General features: G+C 49.9%; 1 long non-coding RNA gene across 2 annotated transcripts; it reads right to left on the bottom strand.

The window, feature by feature from the left end:
* Window positions 1–3,586: 3,586 nt before the first annotated feature.
* Window positions 3,587–5,195, bottom strand: LOC140698506 (uncharacterized). Of its 2 annotated transcripts, none has more exons than XR_012076314.1 (2): window positions 5,010–5,195; window positions 3,587–3,962 (listed from the first exon to the last, which is right to left on the bottom strand). It is a non-coding gene; the product is annotated as an uncharacterized lncRNA (long non-coding RNA). The 2 variants fall into 2 exon arrangements; XR_012076313.1 differs by lacking the exon at window positions 5,010–5,195 and adding an exon at window positions 4,727–4,800.
* Between the last annotated feature and the right edge of the window lie 1,047 nt (window positions 5,196–6,242).

The following is a 6,242-nucleotide window of genomic DNA, read 5'->3' as shown; positions in this document are numbered from 1 at the left end:
CTCTAGGAACGTCAACCGAGTAATGAATTCATTATCAATCACCTCAGTTTAGGATGAATTTGGACAACTAGTTTTGACTGGACAGAATGTACTTTTGAGTGTCCTCACACAGAAGTATCATCCCTCAGTGTGAACAGGGTTGTGATGAACCTGGGGCCCTGGAGTTGAAAAGTAATCCGCTCTATCCTTCCATCACTACGTCATGAATGCTTCGTGGATCACTTGGAGGTTATGGTCATTGTCACCCTTGTGAAACCACCAACCCAGCCAATCCCAGCTATGTTATGGTGACCCATCTCTTGGGAACATCCCTCTTTTTTTCAGGCTCCAACTCCATGGGAAGGATGCAAGTTAGAGGGTGACTCTCTCTTTCCCTGAGTGATCTCTGAGCTCATTCACCTCTTACTGCACTGGCTGCTGGTTCAAGGTCAACAACGTTGTTTGTTTCTCTGTTTTGCCAGATCCCAGGTCTCTTTAAGCTAAGTTTGTGCTGACCAGTCTCCCTTAATAACCTTCTCCCTGAACCTTATCCTCAATCTCTCTCTTCAATAACACATGGGACAATCCTGTCTGACCTCCTAAGGTCACTTATTAAAGGGTTTGATAGAAAGGATCTTTGTTTTTTTTTTTTCTTAAGGATAACAGCAAGTTCTGGAGTTCTAAGCCTAGCTATCTGACACACAACATAACCTTTCTTTCTGAGGCTCCCTTTGCAGATGCTCATTTCTGGAAAGCTCGTGTGAATTCACTTAAGCCAAACTCTAGGAACACACTTCTCATTAAACAATATGGGTTTTTAGTTCTTTGTAGCCAGTTAGAGACAATATGATCTAAGGAAAAGGGTATCAGAAGGAGTCTCGTATCAGACTTGGGCTTTGGCTGGAAGATACGAAGGAGGATGGGAGGAAGGAGGGTTTGTTCCATATTGAATACTGTGACTCAGCACAGGCAGGTCTATGACTGAAGTACAGATGTGAAAAACATTGCCTTAAGAGAAGAGGAAGTTTGGGATTTTATCGGTTGCACAGTGACCTTGGTTTGTCTGTGCCTGGACAAAATTATAAGGTAGCCTTCTTTTGCCAGATTACTCAGGTCTTAGAATAATCTTGTCTGAGTTTAATAGTCTTTCTTGGAGATTGTTTATTTCCAACATAAGAAGAAATCAGTTTGGCCCGTAGTGTCACCTCAGTTGAGGCGTCCATTTATGTACCTAATCATTTATCAGCATTTATGGAGTCCCTGCGGGTAAAGCATGGTGTTAATTCTACTGGGGAGATTCACATTGAGCGGCACATTCCTTTCTGAAGAGGGCTTAAACCTGACTCTTCCCAGGACACTGTGGGTTATCAGCAGGTGAGAACACCAAACTCCAAAAGGCTCAACGTGGGGAAAGGGAGATGATGAGAAGGAACCAAGACTCTCAGCTCACTGTCCTCCACTCAGTGAAATCCATGGGGCTTCTTGTCCGTCTCCTCTCTCACCTTGCCTGGAAACTCTCTCCAGGTGGCAAACTGGAGCAATTGCAGGGCTCACTTGTTTGTTTTCCATTTCTCAGGGATCACTCACTAACCTTTGTTGCCTCACGCTCATTCTCTTGAAAATGCTTGTTTCCTGTATCTCACCCAGTGTGTTGTCGTCATTTTCTTTTGTTCTTTCTCTCAGGAAAGTAAATCCAACTTCCCTTACTCTGTATTCACATGGCACCCTTTTAAAACTCCAAGCTGGAAAATGTCTCTCAGAATTCTGAAGTGGCCTTTACACGATAAAGAACACAGCCACAACCAGGGTGAAACTAAGGGAAACTGTTAGAGCTTGCATTTTAAAAGCACCCTACCAGTTCCAAGGACAGAACTGTCTGAGTCTTTATTAGGGGATGCAGAAGTACCACAGGCCCCTGCCCAAAGACCGAGGGGATGTTCCTTTGAGGGCTGTGCTAAAAACCATTTCTCTGTGAGCAGAAAAGCCTTTTTAACAGCATGTCAGCCTTGGTTACTTGTAATCGCCAAAAGGTCCCTCAAGGAAGGATGATCATGACTACAAATAGGCCAAAGTGAACATGCGCAGTTTCATGGGGTGTCTCTAGGGAAACACTGGTCCAAGGCTGACTTATGTTTCTGAGGGTGCCAGGAAGAGACACTATACATTTCAAGTCCCTGGGCTAGAAACCAGTCACTGAAGGATGGGCAAAGATTCCCAGACTCTCTTTCCAGAAACTTACTGTGTCGTTCCAATAGAGACCCTGGAAAGTACTCCACTCACAAGATCTTCCTCCCCTAGCTGGTAGAAAATGTTCCGTTGCCTGACTTGCTACGCACTGGACAAGGTGCTAGATACTACTGCTTGTGAGTTGGGGGTATCGCATGACCGATATAAAAGACAAAAATTAAACTGTGGAAAACTAGGTAAACTATCAGGAACATCTGTTTTCCCTGGGCTGGGAGAGGCAGTCACCTGTCCACATAGGTCTCCCTGAGTTCAAGATCTCAAGTGGTGTTTCTGCAGTAAAGGAGTAAGATGACCAACTCTCTCTTTCCAACAGAAAATGGGGAGTGGAACTAGTCTGAAATAAAGTGTTCCTATTTTGCGGATTAAGACCTTAATCTTCATTCACCTGGAAGGTTGTTAATTCACAGTCTGTCACCTGAAGGAAATGCAGCATTTTTTCCCCAAAGCAACCTAGAAGGGGAGCAGGAAGCTTTGCCCTCTGGGGAAAATGTGTCCCAGAAGTGCCTTCCAAGACTTTACCCCAACTATTAAATAGAATAAATGGTCTCTTATTCACCATAAATGGCAGTAAAGAGTTCAAACACAGTTCCCCGATACTACAATTTGTGTATTCACGATTGCCAGTTTCGGGGAAATGGTAAGTGTCAGCACATTAGAGGTGCAGTGCATAAGCCTCACTTTGGGAAAACTGCCTTCCACTTTGATCATGGTATCCATCTGCCCTTGTCGCAAACGACTGCAAGATATTAATAATAGAAGAAATTGTGTGAGGGAGAACAGAGCATACGAGAGGACTCTGTAATATCTGCTTCATGTATGTGTACACCTAAACCTGTGTAAAAAGCAGTGTCATTGGAGAAAACTAAATGTTCATTGACAGATGACTGGATAAAGAAGTCGTGGTGTGTATATGCAATGGAATACGACTCAGCCGTAAGGAAGAATAAAATAATGTCATTTGGAGCAACACAAATGGACCAGGACACTGTCATTTAAAGTGAAGTAAGCTAGAAACAGAAAAAAAAAATACCATATGCTATCACTTACATGTGGAATCTAAAAAAACAAAACAAAACCACAAAAGGACTTATTTATAAGTCAGAAACAGATTCACAGACATAGAAAACCAACTTATGGTCACCAGTGGGGGAAAGGGGATGAGAAGGGGTTCATTGGGAATTGAAGATGTGAGGATGCTCACTACAACATATGAAGTAGATAAGCAGCAACCTTCTTCTTCTCTACAGCACAGAGAACTACATTCAATATCTTGTGGTAATGCAAAATGAATCGAAACAGTAATATATATATATATATAACTGAAAAAGTACGCTGTACACCAGAAATTGACACAACGCTGTAAACTGAGTACACTTTAATTTAAAAATTAAAAAAATAAAAAAGCAATGTTGTTAAATGTTTTAAAACGGTAAGCACACAACACCCTGAAATCAAAGTGTTGGTGGCACCCTGTGATGGCTGGTTATGACTGACTGTGGAGATGCACCAACCTGGAGTCTGAGAAGTTGATATCCACGCCCTTTCTTCAGCCTCCATCAGCATGGCAGGTCCTGTGGAATCCACAGGTCCCATCAGGTAGGTCAAGGTGTGGTTGGTTGCTCCAGAAGGTGCAGAGAGACCAGAGGCATCTGGTGAGACCCCGATGGCGAGAATCCATCGCGCTGGGCCGAGCTCCGTCAATACCCAGGACGACTGAGCTTCCACAGCTGCACGCCCTGCGCCCACAGAGCAAAGCTAGTGAGGACAAGAACTGAGAGCTACAGGTCGCTGCCTGAAGCATAAAAGCAGCTCAGGAGGGAGGCTTGGTAAATTGGGACTCTGAGAAGCAGGAGAATGAGTGGAAGTAAGACTAGAACGTTCCGTGCTGGGCTTGAAGCACAGGTCTTCCAATTAGCAGTCGTAGGCTCCTGTTGTGCTCAGAGCAGGATTATAAAATCTTACGCTGTTGCCACGCGGAGCGAACGTGCTCCCCAACCCCTCCCTCCTCGGCTGGAAGCCCATTCAGACCCGCTGGCTCTGGGCACACGGGCTGGCTCTTCACGGGGGCACGCTCGGGGCCTGACACCAGGAAGCGGCACACGACGCCCCATCGCGGGACCCCATGGCCTTGGCCGCCAGGTCCCCGCCACCCTGGAGCCCCCTCAGCTGACGACCCCGCCTCTCGGGCAGACGTCCCCCATGTACCACCTTCCCTGCGCTCACATGGCGCGTTGCACCCTCCCCACAAAGGGAGGCTGGGAAAGGCTTTCCAAAGGGGCCGCTCTTGGAAGCTCTCACACTGGCTGCTGAAGCCCTGAAACGTCAGGAGCATGGAAACGTGTAGAAGCCAGTCGAGCAGTACACGGAGCTCCCCACCCGAGACCGAGCGTCGCCTGTAGTCTCGGGGACGCGAGAGGCCAGGAAGGAGGGACCCGGAAAGCGAAGAGGAGAAAGAAGGGAGAGGGGAAAGAGGCCAGAAGAAACGCTGTCACCTCCTTACCCCCGACCATCCCCCACGGGGCAGACGAGGCCAGGCTCTGGCGGGGCTCCGCCTAGGGGTCTTTAGGCTCCGAACACGACTCCCAGCCGAGGAATGAGGCCCCCGATGGAAGCCGGCCGGGCTTCTACCGTTTCCACCTCCGGTCCAACGGCGGGGCAATCCCAGGGAGACCCGAGGGCTGCTCTGAGGGTCGCAGAGCTCCCAGGGCGGGGGGAAAAGGACAGCTGAACACAAAAGGTAAGGAACGCTTTTTGCATCTTTTCTTTCCTGGCGGGAATTTTACCTCAGAGCAGAAACCTGAGGTAATCCCGGCACAGCAGGTGGATTTCGGGCAAGGTTTAAAAGCCCTGCCTGTGGATCATCCCCGAGCGGACGTCGTCTCATCCACGAGGTAGAAACCTGCGGGATCGCGCCGACGGAAAGCGAGTGAGGCGCCTCCTGGCGTCGCGGAGGAAGCGAGCGCCGGGCAGGAGGCGGGTTCGGCTCCCGCGGGGCTGATGGCCGCCTGGCTCTCCAGGGGAGCGGCGGGCTGGCCTGCGTTTCCGTGGTGTAATGGTGAGCACTCTGGACTCTGAATCCGGGTGATCCGAGTTCGAGTCTCCTTGCAGCTTTCCCTTTAGACCGCGCCCAGCCGTCTTTTATTCGCAGCCCCACCTCCGTAGCTGCCGGCAAGCGAACTCGCGCCTCAGATACGCGCGGAGTGGACGTGCTGTCCCGCTCCCGCCTCCCACTTTGTGCTGCTCTCGGTCCCCGACGGTCTCGGTCCCAGAAACGAAGCTGTGTGGCCAATGGGCTCCCGCAGCCACAGTCCCTTGGCTCCCGCCGCCGCGTTCCCCGCGTTCCCCGCGTTTTGCCGCCTCCGGCTCAGGAGCTTGGGTCCCAGAAACGGGCTTCTCTGGGAGGTGGGGTCCAGGCAGCGGGCAGGTGGGGGAACCCAGCCCGGGGCGTCCCCGCTGGACCAGGCCGACTGTGCCCGGAGCCGGACATCGGAAGCCCCGGCCCGGCCGCTAAGGGCGCGGAGACTCAGCCAGGGCCACCCCCTCGTCGGGTCACCCTGGGTCTCAGGGTTAAAGGGCAGAGGCCGCGCCCACCGTCCCCCCAACGGAAACCTGCATCGCCAGGGGCTTCACACCTCACGTCCTGTAACCAGGGCCTCGTCAGTCTCTGTGAGTAAATGGTAGGTGTGAGGGGCTGTGCTGTCGCTGATCCGCCAGGAGGAAGCCTGGGTCTCAGTTTTCGGTTTCATGGTTGCAGACCTGAATTGGAAGTCCTGGGTTTTATTCAGATGCCCTATTTTATTCCAGATTTTACTTAATTTTTTTCCGGCTTACTCCGCTTTTATTCAGAATTTCTTAGTCCTATGTCTTCAATGGATACGATAAACTGCAGTTAGGCTAAAATTTAAAAATTCACTCCTAAAATATTGTCCTTTCATCCCAAGCCCAGCCAGAAAGAAGAGAACAGGCTATGGGTTTGAGAGTCTGTAGAGATCAGGCTTCCCTGGTCCACTTCCCTC

This window comes from Vicugna pacos, chromosome 9, assembly GCF_048564905.1.
Source record: "Vicugna pacos chromosome 9, VicPac4, whole genome shotgun sequence".
Classification (NCBI taxonomy): Eukaryota; Metazoa; Chordata; class Mammalia; order Artiodactyla; family Camelidae; genus Vicugna; species Vicugna pacos.
The sequence above is the reverse complement of the archived record's forward strand: the minus strand, read 5'-3'. Positions and strand labels throughout refer to the sequence as shown.